This window comes from Hordeum vulgare, chromosome 4H, assembly GCF_904849725.1.
Source record: "Hordeum vulgare subsp. vulgare chromosome 4H, MorexV3_pseudomolecules_assembly, whole genome shotgun sequence".
In the NCBI taxonomy this organism is placed as follows: Eukaryota; Viridiplantae; Streptophyta; class Magnoliopsida; order Poales; family Poaceae; genus Hordeum; species Hordeum vulgare.
Window position 1 is genome coordinate 474,847,751 of NC_058521.1, and position 17,742 is coordinate 474,865,492.

The window sequence follows — 17,742 nt, forward strand, 5'->3', positions numbered from 1 at the left end:
GACTTCTAGATTAAAAGATATAAGGAAAACAAAATTAAAACTGGTTCCGTTTTGGAAAGAGAAAACTCGGGAAAAAACAAAAAAAACGGGGAGTTTACCTGGGCTACAGGGTGCAGTGATGGCAGGAAGAAAGTTGCGTGGATGGGGCTGCTCCAGCGAGGGGGAGAGTCGCCGACGGGTAGGGGAAACGGCGGAGGAGGTCCTAGCGCTGGTGGAGGGCGCTGGGCGTCCTCAGGTGCTACTCGTTCCTGGCGTCGGGCTCCTGGGAGAGCTCCTGCCCAGGGACAGGAACATGGGGGGCGAGGAGAGGTCTGTAGGGGTGACGAGGTTGGGGTGGAGGCGTGGGGTAGCATGGCAGGGGGTGGGGTGGCGCGGTAGGGAAATTGGGCACTGGAGGGGTTTATAGGGGCGATGGGGTGCTCTGCAGAGGCTTCTGGTAAGCTCGGCGAGGCAGGGAAGGAGGGGATGGTGGCAAGGTGGCTATGGGCAGGGAGAAGACGCGGTGATGGGAAAAATGGAATGAGGATGATCGGGGCTTTATATATAGGGGCTCGGGAGGTGTCGGGAAGGAAAGGAGAGGGAGATCGGGAAGGGAGGATTTCTTGTCACCATTGCTATGGAAGTTCCTCGGAGGAGGGAGAACTTTAGGAAGAAGAAGATCTTCTTGGGCCAGTTTTTGGAAACCTCTTAATGGGCCAGCGCTTTATTTCCAAATAAATGAGATCTCTTTCCTATTTTCAAAAACCGGAAAGTAAACGATAAAAAAGGAAACCAAATAAATTTGGAATAAATAGTTTCTATATACTAAAATTATCAGAAAAATAAAATCTAAATGATGGACATTTTTCCACGGCCAAAATAAAAACTTTTAAAAAAATGTTTTTCAGAAAATCCCCTAAATGCTTTATTTCTTTTTGCAAATAATTACTCAAATAAATCTTGGGTGTCATGGCTCAAATATTTCAAAGAATATCCCCGGGTTTGGAGGGTCATGTTACTCCTATCTTTTTCTTGCTTGACAAGATATGGTTCCCGACATTCCGTGAGTGAGGAAGAAACAAAATGCAAAGCAAAATCGAAAGGAATTCCAATGCCACCTTGATTCAAATTCTTTATAGTTGAAGAAGTCATGCTATCTTCCCATCATTGATTTTAAATGGATGAATTTGAATTCACAGGAAAAAGGGGAAAGTCATTTTAGTCCCTCTCATTCAAAAGTTTTTAAAAACTTTCAAACTTCACTCAAGTTTCAATCACTCAAACAAACAAACAATCAATCTAATAATTATATTAACATTCCAAAATTTGGGATGTTACACTATCAAAGTAGCGAACGTCAATCATATGAACATGATGAAAACTAGCTTGACAGAAATTCCCATGTGTCCTCGGGAGCGCTTCACCTCCTATAAGAGTTTGTCCAGGCTTGTCCCTTGATATAAAAGGGATTGGGCCATCTTGCTGCACCTTTGTTACTTGCTACTTGCTACAAATCATCTTATCACACAACTATCTGTTACCGATAATTTCAGTGCTTGCAGAGAATACCTTGCTGAAAACCACTTGTCAGATCCTTCTGCTCCTCGTTGGGTTCGACACTCTTACTTATCGAAAGGACTACGATAGACCAGCCAGCGAGGCTGCCAGCCAGGTCCCACTCTTGTACTTTTATCCATATTGTAGGTCGGTGGGTTCGTCTATAAAATCCCCGCCCCCCTCCATGCATAGGGTCAGTCAACTCAACATACATACACACACACACCACATAAGAGAGGCATACGCGAGCCGACAGCTCCTTCTTCCTCCTCCGCAATACAGCTCTAGGAGCACTTTGTAGTCCCATTCATACATCATACACACTAGCAGAATTAGGGGTGTTATCTCTACGGAGAGCCCTGAACCTGGGTACATCATGCGTTCCATGCTTGTACCATCCTCGTTCCCGGCGCCCTCCGGTGCCACTTCGGTTCCCACCATCTTTAGCCTACCCATGGCTTATGTTGTGAGTAAACACCAACACCTGTTCTCCTCCATTTTGCAAGCGTAGAACTTACCGGAGGATTCACACCTCTCGATCTGGGCATTCTTCTCAAAGATAAACTTCAACTCCTGGAACATCTCATATGCTCCATGACGTTCAAAACGTCTTTGAAGTCCCGGTTCTAAGCCATACAAAATTGCACATTGAACTAATGAGTAGTCATCCTTACGCGACCGCCAAGCGTTCAAAATGTTTTGGGTCGCCGTATTAGGTGGTGCATCACCTAGCACTGCATCAAGGACATATTGCTTTTGGCGAGCCGTGAGGATAAGCCTCAGATTACGAGCCCATTCAACAAAGTTGCTTCCATCATCTTTCATATTAGCTTTCTCTAGGAACGTATTAAAATTCAGGGTTGCTACTCCGCGAGCCATTGATGTACAACATAAAATTTTGCAAATATTACTTAGACTATGTTCAAGATAATTGAGTTTAGCTAATCATATTACTAATAAACTCCCACTAAAATTGACATCCCTCTAGTCATTCGAGTGTCGCATGATCCAAATTCACTAACTCAAGTCCGATCATCACGTGAGTTGAGTATAGTTTCAATAGTGAACATCTCTATGTTGATCATATCAACTATATTATTCATGCTCGACCTTTTGGTCTCTTGTGTTCCAAGGCCATGTCTCTACATGCTAGGCTCGTCAAGTTTAACCCGAGTGTTCCGCGTGTGCAACTGTTTTGCACCCGTTGTATGTGAACGTTGAGTCTATCACACCCGATCATCACGTGGTGTCTCAAAACGATGAATTGTCGCAATGGTACCATCGCAGTGGGGGATAACACAATTTTATCTTGAAATTTTAGTGAGAGATCGCCTTATAATGCTACCATCATTCTAAGAAAAATAAGGTACAGAAAACGATTAACATCACATGCAAATCATAAGTGACATGATATGGCCTTGAACTTGTGCTTCCTCATCTCTATCACCAAAGCACCATCATGATCTCCATCGTCACCGACGCCACATCATGATCTCCATCATTGTGCTGCCATCGAGGTTGTCTCTCTAATTATGCTGTTACTTCTAAAGCTACTACTAGTGATAAAGCAAAGAATCACCAAGTGAAAAATTAATTAATGACAACCCTATGGCTCTTGCCTATTGCCGTAGCATCGACGTGCAAGTCAATATTTAACTATTACAACATGATCATCTCATACATTCGATATATCATATCTTGTTATTGGCCATATCCCATCACATGCATACCGTGTAAAAACAAGTTAGACGTCCTCTAATTTGTTGTTGCAAATTTTACGTGGCTGCTATGGATATCTAGTATGATCGCATCTTACTTATGCGTAGCCACAACGGTGATATGCAAATTGCCATTTAACGTTTTCCAAGGACCACCTCGCTCAAATCCGATTCAACTAAAGTTGAAGAAACAGACACCTTCCAGTCATGCTTGCTACGGCAACACACAACAGCGCCAAAAATTGGCACGTTGACTGAGACTTGGCTTGCGCTGGTTTTTCCCTTGAAGAGGAAAGGGTGATGCAGCACAGGAGCAGTAAGTATTTCCCTCAGTTTGAGAACCAAGGTATCAATCCAGTAGGAGAATCGCGTCAAGTCCAGAGTGCCTGCGCAAACACAAAAGAGCTTGCACCCAACGCTATAAAGGGGTTGTCAATCCCTTCAAGACTGATTGCAAAGTGAGATCTGAAGGCGGAAAGTGCAACGAAGTAAAAGTGTAAGGGTGAAAATATGATGTGAAGTAGACCATGGGGCCATAGTGTTCACTAGAGGCTTCTCTCAAAATAGCAAATATTATGTTAAGTGAACAAATTACTATCGAGCAATTGATAGAACCGTGCAAAGCCATGACGATATCTAAGGCAATGATCATACATATATGCATCATGTCCGAGACAAGTAGACCAATACTTTCTGCATCTACTACTATAACTCCACACATCGACCGCAATCCAACATGCATCTAGTGTATTGAGTTCATGAAAAATCGAGTAACGCTGTAAGCAAGATGACATGATGTAGAGGGATAAACTCAAACCAATGATGAAAACCCCATCTTTTTACCCTTGATGGCAACAACATGATGCGTGCCTCGCTACCCCTTCTGTCACTGGGTGAGGTCACCGCACGGTATGAACCCAAAACCAAGCACTTCTCCCATTGCAAGAATCATAGATCAAGTTGGCCAATCAAAACCCACAACTCGAAGAGAATTACAAGGATACGAAATCATGCATATAAGAGATTAGAAGAAACTCAAATAAGATTCATAGATAATCTGATCATAAATCCACAATTCATCGGATCTCGACAAACACGTCGCAAAAGAAGATTACAAGATCTCCATGAAGATCATGGAGAACTTTGTATTGAAGATCCAAGAGAGAGAAGAAGCCATCTAGCTACTAGCTATGGACCCGAAGGTCTATGGTGAACTACTCACGCATCATCGGAGAGGTCATGGTGTTGATGAAGAAGCCCTCCGTATCTGAATCCCCCCTCAGGCAGGGCACCAGAACGTGCCCCAGATGAGATCTTGCGGAGACAGAAGCTTGCGGCGGCGGAAAAGTATTTTCGTGGCTCTCTTGATTTTTTCTGGGATTTTAGGGAATATATAGGTGAAGGAGCTAGGGCAGTGGAGGCCCAGGGAGCCCACAAGCCTGGGAGGCGCGGGCCCCCTGGCCGCGCCATGAGGGCTTGTGGGGTCCCTGGTGACCCTTGATAACCCACAGGTGTAGGGGATCGCAACAGTTTTTGAGGGTAGAGTATTCAACCCAAATTTGTTGGTTCGCCAAAGCAGAAGCAAAAGAATATTCTCAAGTATTAGCAGCTGAGTTTGTCAGATTCAACCACACCTGAAAGATTAGTGTCTGCAAGCAAAGTATCAGTAGCAAAGTAGTATGATAGCAACGGTGCCAGAAATGATCTGTTGATGGCAGACTATTCATAACTGTTGTATCAATGGCGCTAGTAAGTTGCCCGTGGACGGAAAATATTCTTCCCCGGAAACGGTGTCGGAAAAGGATCTTTCAACAAGTAACAGCGAAGTAGCAAGGAACAATAGTAGTAGCAGCAGCAGAGTAACAACAGTAGCAAAGTGGCCAAATCCTTTTTGTAGCAAGGGACAAGCCTAGACAATGTAACGTAGCAAGGACCAGTAGTAAAAGACTCATAGGCAGTGGATCGGTGATGGATGAGTGTGACGGATGTGATTCATCATGTAACAGCTATAACACGAAGATATATGTAACTAGCTCCCTTTCATCAATCTAATGTAGGCATGTATTCCGTAAGTAGTCATACATGCTTAGGGAAAAGAACTTGCATGGCATCTATTGTCCATCCCTCCCGTGGCAACGGGGTCCTAATGGAAACTACGGGATATTAAGGTTCTTATTTTAATAAAGAACCTGACCAATGCATTAACACGCGGTGAATACATGAACTCCTCATACTATGGTCATCTCCGGGAGTGGTTCCGGCTATTGTCACTCCGGGGTTGCCAGATCATAACACATAGTACGTGACTACAACTTGCAAGATAGGATCTAAAACACACATATATTGGCGACAACATAATAGGTTCGGATCTGAAATCATGCCACTTGGGCCCAAGTGATAAGCATTAAGCATAGCCAAGTAGTAGCAACATCAATCGAACATAGTGGATATTAGGGATCAATCCCCGTCAAAAACTAACTCGAACGATGAAGAGCATCATGGAATGGTCGATGGAGAAAGGTTGATGATGACGATGGCGACGATTTCCCCTCTCCGGAGCCCGAAACGGACTTCAGATCTGCCCTCCAGATGAAGAACAGGATGTGGCGGCGCCTCCGTATCGCAAAACGCGATGAAACCTTCTCACTGATTTTTTCCGGGCGAGACGGAAGATATATAGCTGAGTTTGGGGGCGGTGGTGCCATGTGGGCCCCACAAGCCCTCACGGCGCGGCCTAGGGGGGTGGCCGCGGCCCCCGGGCTTGTGGCCCACTGGCACACCCCCTCCGGTTGATCTTTGCACACATATTTTTCTTTTATTCCAGAAAAAATCTCCGTAAATTTTCAGGACATTCCGAGAACTTTTATTTCTGCACAAAAACAACACCATGGCAATTATGTTGAAAACAGCGTTAGTCCGGGTTAGTTCCATTCAAATCATGCAAATTAAAGTCCAAAACAAGGGCAAAAGAGTTCGGAAAAGTAGATACGATGGAGACGTATCAACTCCCCCAAGCTTAAAGCCTTGCTTGTCCTCAAGCAATTCAGTTGACAAACTGAAAGAGACAAAAGAAAAACTTTGACGAACTCTGTTTGATCTTGTTGTTGCAACTATGTCTAACTCATATCCAGAGTTTCAGCAAGATCACAAGCAAACCACATAAGCAAATGACATTTAGGTCTCACGGTAAACTCATATCAATGGCATAATCAACTAGCGAGCAAATAATAATAAGCCTCAAATGTCAACACTTCAATCAAAACAACATGAAGCAGTACAAATAGATGGTATCTCGCTAGCTCTTTCTGAGACCGCAAAACATAAATGCAGAGCACCTTCAAAGACCAAGAGCTGACTAAACATTGTAATTCAAGGCAATGAAGATCCAGTCATAGTCATACTCAACACAGTTAAAAGCAAAGCATAAAAATGATAGAGGTGCTCTTTAATTGGTGCTTTTGTAAGAGGAGGATGACTCAACAGGAACATAAATAGACGGGCCCCTCGCAGAGGGAAGCATTGATTTGTAGAGGTGCCAGAGCTCAAGCTTTGAAAACAGAGATAATAATTTTGGGTGGCATGCTTTCAATGTCAACGCAATGACTAAGAGTTCTCAACATCTTTCATGCAACACATGCTATACGCGGTTCCCAAACAGAAAAGTAAAGTTTTGACTCCCCCACCACCAATCAATCACACTCCACGGCTAGCCGAATCCTCGGGTACCGTCCATACCAACATCAATCCTGGGGGAGTTTTGTTTGCAACTATCTTTTCGATTTGAGCAAGGAACTGGGAATTCCAATTATCGGCCCCTTTCACGTGAATGATAGTGAATAAACACATATCGAGGATAACATGCCTAGCATGGAAGATACCAATAGCCCCGTGTCACCACATGAGCGGTTTGGGCATGCAAAACAGATTATTTCTTGAAGGTTTAGAGAATGGCACATGCAAATTTACTTGGAACAGCAGGTAGATACCGCACATAGGTAGTTATGGTGGACTCATATGGCACAACTTTGGGTTTATGGGAGTGGATGCACAAGAAGTATTCCCGATTAATACAAGTGAAGGCTAGCAAAAGACTGGGAAGCGACCAACTAGAGAGCGACAACAGTCATCAAAATGCATTGAGATTAACTAACATTGAGTGCAAGCATGAGTAAGACATAAATCACCATGAACATGAACATCATAGAGGCTATGTTGATTTTGTTTCAACTACATGTGTGAACATGCGCCAAGTCAAGCCACTTGAAGCATTCAAAGGAGGATACCATCCTATCATACTACATCACAGTCATCTCAACATTCATGTTAGCAACCAAGACAGACCATTATAAGCTCCTAGCTAAGTAAGCATGGCATAAGCAACTATGATCTCTAAGTTGTCAGTGCGAATATGTTTCTCTCACAACAAGGCTGAATCAGGCGTGATGAGCTAGTCATATTTACAAAAACAAAATAGATCGAGTTCATACCAGCTTTTCTAGGCTCAGTCACTTCATCACATATCGTCATTATTGCATTTCACTTGCACGACTGAACGATGTGAACAATAATAAGCGTGCTCGTGCATTGGACTAAAGCTGGAATCTGCAGGCAAACACAAAGGAGAAGACAAAGTAATATGGCTCTTTGACAGCTAAACATGTATGCATGCAAGAGCCACTAAACATTGTAACCAATATCTTCTACCTTGACCCAAAGAAAAAGAAAACTATCTACACGGGAAAGCTCCCAACAAGCAAAAGAAGAAAAAGGAAATCTTTTTGGTTTTTTTCAAACTAGACAGACACACAAAAAGGAAAGCGAGAAATAGAAAATAAACTAGCATGGATGATACAGTGGCAAAGTGTGAACACCGGCTAACAAAGTGAAAGCATAAGCAAGAATGTAAAGTCGGTGAGAACACGTACTCCCCCAAGCTTTGGCTTTTGGCCTAAGTTGGTCTACTCCCAAGGAGGGAAATAACCAGCTCCGGGGTACTCCGGAGTGGAATGAGGATGCCACTGCTATGTGAGCTCCTCTGGCTCCCACTGGTAAACTGGCGTCTGGTACTCGACTGGGGGCTCAAGCACGGACACCTGTGGTTGGGCTAAGCCTCAATATGCGTAGATGTCCGAGGGAATAATAGTGTACCTGCCTGCATGAAGATTGAACAAAGAAGGAGCAGGCAAAGTAATAGTCTCACGAGTACCCTGACTAAATACCAGGTTATAAATCATCCTTCTATTTACATCACTATCAAGAAAGTCATGGCAAACCATGCTATCGTAATCTAGATATCTCTCGGGAAGAAGAATCTCTTCTTCCTCGTCCAGTCTAATAGGTATCTCAAAGTGTCTAGCAAGACGAGTAGCATAGATACCCCCATACACAACACCCTTAGAACGGTTCAGGTTCAACCGTTGAGCTAATATAGCGCCCAAGCTATAAGTTTTATCGTTATAAAGGGCATTGCGCAAGACCGCAAGATGTGGGGAACTAAGGGACCCAGCTGTCCCACGGCCAATCAAACATTTTCCCACAAATAGAGAGAAGTACCGAAGCACGGGAAAATGTATGCTAGCAGCTCTAGCGCAAGACACTCCTCTCTCCTCTCCTACAACAATTGTATCGATGAAAGCTTCCAAGTCCCGTGGACGAGGTTCATGAATATCCCCAACGTAAGGCAATTTGCAAACATTGCAAAAATCCTGGAGTGACATGCGCTGGGGGATATCATAAAGTTTGAACTCAACCATAGGAGGATTATTCCTCGGATAGAAGTTAAAGCTTTGTACGAAGATATTAGTGAGGAGGAGGTATTGCGGACACTTATCTTCAAAGAAGGCGGTAAGGCCTGCGTTCTCCACCAAGTGATAAAAGTCCTCATAAATTCCGGCGGCGCGTAAGAACACGTCGCTTGGCCACTCGCACGCTCGAACTTCTGCGACTCGAGGGACCAAATACTTGGGCTTCATCTCACTCCCACCATCCTTGGGGTCACAGCTTGACGAGCCTCTTAAGAATCTCCTCATCTTTCCCCTTTTCTATCTCTGAAAATTTGTGAAATTTTTAGTGATGCTAAGGAAAAGTGAATAAGGCTCAACGAAACTCATAGTAACTACTCCAACAAGTTCCTAGAGACCATATCACACATCAAAACTACTTGGGACCAGCTAAAATTGGCATGCAAAGCTCAAGAACATGGTCACCAAGGCAGCAAAAAATACACGGAGTATAAGGCACTAAAGCAAAAACTAATTGGACCAATGGAGGAGTCACTTACCAAGGAGTAATTTCCCCAAAACAATACGGAGAATGGTGATTTGAGCAAAGAGATCGAAAATCCCAGCAAGAGGAGAAAGAACACGGGATTGAGCTACGAAACGATTTTTTCTGGAGGTAGGACAAGCGGATGAGAGCAAGAATGAGTGGAGGACGTGCCCGTGGGCCTCACAAGCCTGGGTGGCGCGACCAGGGGGTGCCCGCGCCCCTAGGGCTTGTGGCCCACTGGTGTGGCCCCTAGACAGACTCTTTGTCCCAGTACTTTTAGAAAAATCCAGAAAAAATCATACTTGATTTTCACAGCGTTGGGAGAACTTTTATTTTTGGGTACTTTTCTACCGGATGCTAACACATAAAACAGGGAAAACTAAACTAAGCCTATCATTTTTCTTCTGAGCAACCTAAAGTGTTTAAAAAGGGTCTTCTAAGGATGACCACCATGGCATCGTCCTCGGGAATATCCAAGATAACAAAGTCTGTTAAGATAGTGATGTTAGCAACCACAACATGCACATCCTCGCAAATGCCGATAGCGAAAGCACTTGATTTGTTGGCCATTTGCAGAGAGATTTCAGTGGTGTCAACTTATCCAGTTCAAGCCTACGATAAAGAGAGAGAGGCATAACACTAACACCGGCTCCAAGATCAGATAAAGCAGTTCTAACATAATTTCCTTTAATGGAGCAAGGTATAATGGGCACACCGGGATCACCTAGTTTCTTAGGAGGTCCACCCTTGAAGGTATAATTAGCGAGCATGGTGGAAATCTAAACCTCAGGTATCCTCCTCTTATTAGTCACAATATCTTTCATGTACTTAGCACACAGAGACATCTTGAGCATATCCGTCAAACGCATTTGCAGAAAGACAGGTCTGATCATTTCAACGAAGCACTCAAAATCCTCATCATCCTTTTTCTTGGATGGTTTGGGAGGAAAGGGCATAGGTTTTTGAACACATGGTTCCCTTTCTTTACCGTGCTTCCTAGCAGCGAAGTCATTCTTATTGTATCACTTATTCTTAGGTTGTGGGTTATCAAGATCAGGTTCGATCTCCACATCATTTTCATTGCTAGGTTGAGCATCTACATGAACATCACTATTGATATTATCTTTAGGCTGATGTTCATCACCAGATTGTGTTTCAGCATCAGAGACAGAGGCATCGTTTGGACTCTCAGGTGTAGAAGCAACAGGGTTACTAGCGTGTAGGTTCCTATTATCTTTCTTCTTCTTTCTAGGATGACTAGGTGCATCAGTGCCAACTCCTTGAGAATCTTGTTCAATTCTCTTCGGATGACCCTCAGGATACAGAGGTTCCTGGGTCATTCTACCGCCTCTAGTAACGACTCTAATAGAATTGTCATTCAACTCATTGAGCAAGTCATTCTGAGTTTTAAGTACTTGTTCTACCTGATTAGTAACCATAGAAGCATGTTTACTCAAAAGCTTAAGATCATTGACATTTCTGTCCACACAAGCACTTAAATGACTAAGGATACGAGCATTCTTTTCCAATTGTCTGCTAACATAATCATTGAAACTCTGTTGTTTGGCAATGAAGTTATCAAATTCATCCATGCATAAGCTAGCAGGTTCATCAAAAGGAATATCACTCTCATCAAACCTACGCAGAGAATTAACTTCTACTACCTGTATCGGGTTATCGAGACCATGGATCTCTTCGATAGGTGGTAGATTTTTGACATCTTCAGAATTAATGCCTTTCTCTCGCATAGATTTCTTGGCTTCTTGCATATCTTCAGGACTGAGGAATAGAATACCTCTTTTCTTCGGAGTTGGCTTAGGAGGTGGTTCGGGAATAGTCCAAGCATTCTCATTGCACAAGATGTTGTTCAACAGAATCTCAGCTTGTTCTACAGTTCGTTCCCTAAAAACACTACCGGCACAACTATCTAAGTGGTCTTTGGAAGCATTGGTAAGTCCATTATAGAAGATATCAAGTATTTCATTCTTCTCAAGAGGGTGATCACGCAAAGCATTCAGTAGCTGGATAAGCCTTCGCAAGCTTGTGGGAGACTCTCTTCTTCAGCTTGAGCAAAGTTGTATATTTCCTGCAAGGCAGCTTGCTTCTTATGGACAGGGACATATTTTTCAGAGAAGTAGTAGACCATATCCTGGGGGCTACGCACACAACCAGGAGCAAGAGAAGTGAACCAGGTCTTAGCATCATCCTTTAGCGAGATAGGAAACAACTTGAGGATATAGTAGTGGCGGATCTTTTCCTCACTACTGAATAGGGTGGCTATATCGTGCAGTTTGGTAAGATGGGCTACAACCGTTTCAGACTCATAACCGTGAAAAAGATCAAATTCGACTAGAGTGATTAACTCAGGGTCGACAGAGAATTCATAATCCTTATCGGTCACAAAGATAGGCGAAGTGGCAAACTTCAGGTCGTATTTCATCCTAGCGTTCAGAGATTTTTCTTTCCACTTGCGCAGTAATTTCTCAACATCATATCTATCTTTACATGCAAGAAAGTCCTCAGCTATCTCTCCCTCCATAACATAACGCGTATCAGGCATAACAGGCAATTCAGGCATAGTAGCGGGTTCTACTTCAATAGTATCAGCAATTTCAGAAGTATCATCACATCTAGCAACAACTCTAGCAATTTGTGCATCAAGGAATGCACCTAGTGGCAAAGTAGTATCAGGCATAGCAGACATAGTATCAAGTATAGCATCATCAGGCATAGTATGAAGCATAGCATCATCAGGCACAGTATCAAGCATAGCATCATCAGGCATAGTATCAAGCATAGCATCATCAAGCATAGTATCAAGCATAGCATCATCATAAGCATCATGGGCAGCAGAAGTAGCATCATCAAGCACAGGCGACATATTAAGATTTCTAGCAGGAGGTGATGTCGCAAACTTACTCAAAACTGAAGGTGAATCAAGTGCAGAGCTAGATGGCAGTTCCTTACCTCTCCTCGTAGTGGAAGGTAGGATTTTAGTTCTTGAATCTTTCGGATTCCTCATAGTGATCAATAGACATCAATCCCAAGTGACTCAGAGAATATAGTTGTGCCTCCCCGGCAACGGCGCGAGAAAAAGCCTTGATAACCCACATGTGTAGGGGATTACAACAGTTTTCGAGGGTAGAGTATTCAACCCAAATTTGTTGGTTTGACAAAGGAGAAGCGAAAGAATATTCTCAAGTATTAGCAGCTGAGTTTGTCAGATTCAACTACACCTGAAAGATTAGTGTCTGCAAGCAAAGTATCAGTAGCAAAGTAGTATGATAGCAACGGTGCCAGAAACGATATGTTGACGGCAGACTATTCCTAACTGTTGTATCAATGGCGTGAGTAAGTTGCCCGTGGACGGGAAATATTCTTCCCCGACAACGGTGTCGGAAAAGGATCTTGCAACAAGTAACAACGAAGTAGCAAGGAACAGAAGTAGCAGCAGCAGCAGAATAACAGCAGTAGCAAAGTGGCCCAATCCCTTTTGTAGCAAGGGACAAGCCTAGACAAAGTAACGTAGCAAGGACCAGTAGTAAAAGACTCATAGGAAGTGGATCGGTGATGGATGAGTGTGACGGATGTGATTCATCATGTAACAACTATAACACGGAGAGATATGTAACTAGCTCTCGTTCATCAATCTAATGTAGGCATGTATTCCATAAGTAGTCATACGTGCTTAGGGAAAAGAACTTGCATGACATCTATTGTCCATCCCTCCCGTGGCAGCAGGGTCCTAATGGAAACTACGGGATATTAAGGTTCTCCTTTTAATAAAGAATCGGACCAACGCATTAACACGCGGTGAATACATGAACTCCTCATACTATGGTCATCTCCGGGAGTGGTTCCGGCTATTGTCACTCCGGGGTTGCCGGGTCATAACACATAGTAGGTGACTACAACTTGCAAGATAGGATCTAAAACACACATATATTGGCGACAACATAATAGGTTCAGATCTGAAATCATGGCACTCGGGCCCTAGTGACAAGCATTAAGCATAGCCAAGTAGTACCAACATCAATCTAGAACATAGTGGATACTAGGGATCAATCCCCATCAAAAACTAACTCGATTACATGATAGGTCTCATCCAACTCATCACCGTCCAGCAAGCCTACGATGAGATTACTCACAAACGATGAAGAGCATCATGGAATTGTCGATGGAGAAAGGTTGATGATGACGATGGCGACGATTTCCCCTCTCCGGAGCCCAAAACGGATTCCAGATCTGCCCTCCAGATGAAGAACAGGATGTGGCGGCGCCTCCGTATCGCAAAACGCGATGAAACCTTCTCTCTGATTTTTTTCCGGGCGAGACGGAAGATATAGAGCTGAGTTTGGGGGTGGTAGTGCCACGTGGGCCCCACAAGCCCTCACGGTGCGACCTAGGGGGTCGCCGCGGCCCGGGGCTTGTGGCCCACTGGCACGCCCCCTCCGGTGGATCTTTGCGCACGTATTTTTCTTTTATTCCAGAAAAATCTCCATAAATTTTTTGGACAATCCGAGAACTTTTATTTCTGCACAAAAACAACACAATGGCAATTCTGCTGAAAACATCGTTAGTCCGGGTTAGTTCCATTCAAATCATGCAAATTAGAGTCCAAAACAAGGGCAAAAGAGTTCATAAAAGTAGATACGACGAAGACGTATAAACCTTCTACCTTGGTTCTCAAGTCTCCCGATCGTCTTCTGTTTCGGAAAAAATCTTTTCGGAAGCTTTATTGCGTTTAGACTCTGTTTAAAATCCTCCTCTGAAAAGGGTCAAAAACACGGAAAAACAGGAACTAACACTTGGCACTGAGTTTATAGGTTAGTCCCGAAAAATATATAAAAGGCATACAAAACATCCAAAGTTTGACAAGATATAGCATGAAACCATCAAAAATTATAGATACGTTGGAGACGTATCAATGCTTATGCAACAACTTGCATGTTAGTCAATGAAACCGGTCTCTCGTAAGCGTACGAGTAAGGAGGGCAGAAAATTGAACATCAACTCCCACAAACTCTTTCGTGTTCTACTCGAGATATCATCTACGCATGAACCTAGCTCATGATGCCACTGTCGGGGAACGTTGCATGGGAAACAAAAAAAATCCTATGCACACGAAAGACCTATCATGTTGATGATCATCTACGAGAGGGGAGATCGGATCCCCATACCCTTGTAGGTCGCTAAGCGGGAAGCGTTAAGAAACGAGGTTGATGTAGTCGAACGTCTTTGCGATCTGAATCACAAGCGTCCCACGAACTCCTTCCCGATCTAGTACCGAATGGACGACAACTCCGCGTTTAGCACACATACAACTCGATGACGATCTCCGCCTTCTTGATCCAGCAAGAGAGACGAAGAGGTAGCTGAATTCTCTGACAGCACGACGGCGTGGCCGTGATGGTGGTGGAGCTACTCCGGCAGGGCTTCGCCGTGCCGTACCGAACTAGCTATGGGGTGTCACGAAGTGGTGGAGGGAGAGAGGGCTGCACAATTGATTGGGGTGAAAAAAGCCTCTCAAACCTCCACTATATATAGGAGGAACAGGAGGGAGGGTTGCCTTGGCTCCTACTCCAAGGAGGAGCTTCGGCCGAGCCCAAGAGGGAGGAGTCCTCCTCCAATTCGGTTTGGTGGAGGACTCCTTGCCAACTTGTCCACCTCCTTCTTTTTTTTCCTTTTGTTTTTTTATTTCATCCGAAATAGGTTTATTGGGCTGGCCTCACCAGCCCACTAAGGGTTGGTGCACCACCCATGGGCCTATTAGGTCCTCTCCAGGGTGGGTGCCCCTCCCAGTAAAACCCCGACACCCATTTGTCACTCCTGTTACTTTACGGGTAATGCCCGAAATCATTCAGAAAGTCAATGCAACATTCCTATATATCAATCTTCGTTTCCGTACCACTTGGAAAAACCTCATGACGTCCGGGATCGCATCCGGGACTCCGGACAACATTCGGTTACCAACATCAATAATTCAACTATACCGAAACGTCACCGAACCTCAAGTGTGCAGACCCTGCGGGTTTGAAAACTATGCAGACATGACCTGAGACACTCTCTGGTCAAGAACCAATAGCGGGGCGTGGATGCCCATATTGGCTCCTACATATTCTACGAAGAACTTATCGATTGAACCTTTATGTCAAAGAATGAGTTAATCCCGTATAATGTTCCCTTTGTCCTTCGGTATGTTACTTACCCGAGATTCGATCGTCGGTATCTCTATACCTATTTCAATCTCATTACCAGCAAGTCTCTTTACTCGTTTTGTAATACAAGATCCTGTGGCTAACTCTTTAGCCACATTGCTTGCAAGGCTTGTTTGTGATGTTGTATTACCGAGTGGGCCCCGAGATACCTCTCCATCATACGGAGTGACAAATCTCAGTCTTGATCCACGCTAACTCAATGGACACCTTCGAAGATACCTTTAGAGCACCTTTATAGTCACGTAGTAACGTTGCAACGATTGATACACACAAGGCATTCCTCCGGTGTCAGTGAGTTACATGATCTCATGGTCATAGGAACGTATACTTGACATGGAGAAAACAATAGCAACAAAATGACACGATCACATGCTATGTTTATAATTTGGGTCTTGTCCATCACATCATTCCCCTAATGATATGATGCTGTTAACAACTCACAACACTTGTCTATGGCTAGGAAACCTTAACCATCTTTGATCAACGAGCTAGTCAACTAGAGGCTCACTAGGGACATTGTTTTGTCTATATATCCACACATGCATTTGTGTTTCCATTCAATACAATTATAGCATGGATAATAAACGATTATCTCAAAACAAGAAATATAATAATAACTATTTTATTATTGCCTCTAGGGCATATTTCCAACAGTTGTCATTTTGAATGTTATGTGGTTACCATGTGGAATGTGGTGTAATTGCAATGTATAATCCAAAGTAATTGCCATATATGATAACCCGTTTTTGCCATAATAAGAAGATGATGTAGCTGTCATACCAAAAGTAGACATAGTTGCCATTCTTAATACATTGTAGTTGCCATGTTTTGACATACTCATAGATTCACGTGAGCACGATATGTTGTAAAACATATTGATTACCATGCGCGTCACGCTTTGACTCCCATGTGGAAGAAACTTTAGTTGCCATGTGGAAACAGTCAAAAACATGCCATGTAAAAAATGCTTTCTTTGCCATGTCGAATTCAACACGCTTGCTATTTTTTTGGCCTACCACAACAAAAGTGGTTAAAAGGATATGATAAATTAACTAGCACAAACATACAGATTCCAGGAAAAAATTAGGTTGTCCACCTCATATTCAGCTTATCAGGTTGACGAATGGACATTCAAGGTGTGCAATCTCAAGGACATGTCTGATTTAGAACCAGAAGATCTGTACAAGGGAAGAAATTACTTTGGGAAGGCCATAGTAAATCAAGGTGAGTACTATTGCGAATGCTGCATGTATGAACGTGACGGGATTGTGTGCTGCCACATACTCAAAGTTATGGAGTTGCACGCGGTCAAGCATTTGTCCTGCCATTTCATACGTTAGTGATGGACTTGGGACGTGGACGATGCGTTGGCGCCACAAACATTAGATGCTATCTTAGCTATACATGAGGACAAACTCGAGACAACCATGGACTCCGTGAGGTAGGTGGTCTTGACCAAGAATTATGTTCAACTAATAGATGATGCATGCAAGAGTGATGAGACGGCTAGGGTGGAAAAAAAGCACAGATAGGCACTGAAAAGAGAGCTTGATGTGATCAATAAAAGGAAGGACGAGGAGGCCTTACATAGATTCTCATGTAGTTCGAATGCGCCTTCATCCATAGGCCCGTCCTCTAAAAACTCAAAAGTATGGTCTGGAGCATCAGACACGCAAACTCAGGTCAGGAACCCGCCACGCTCCATCACAAAAGGGCGTCTAAAAGAGGTGAGCTACAAATCAGGGTTGAAAATTCAAGCAAAGCACAAGAAACCAAGGAAAGGAGGTGGCAATCAGTAGGCAAATGTGGGAGATTCTAGCTTTGATTTTAGTGACAATCTTGCAATGCAGATGGTGATGGCTTAGAAATGTGAGCATAACTGGTGGTGGATTACAGAAAAATGAAAGAAAGTGCCATGTGTGTGCTACTAAATCTACCATGTATATCCTACTAAATCCGCCATGTATCTGCTACTAAAACTGCCATCAGATAGCTACTCTGTT

At 43.6% G+C, this 17,742-nt stretch overlaps 1 pseudogene; it reads left to right on the plus strand.

Annotated features, from left to right (window-relative positions):
• LOC123450631 overlaps positions 1-17,538 on the plus strand; it is a 74,552-nt pseudogene extending 57,014 nt beyond the window's left edge.
• The last annotated feature ends 204 nt before the right edge of the window (positions 17,539-17,742 follow it).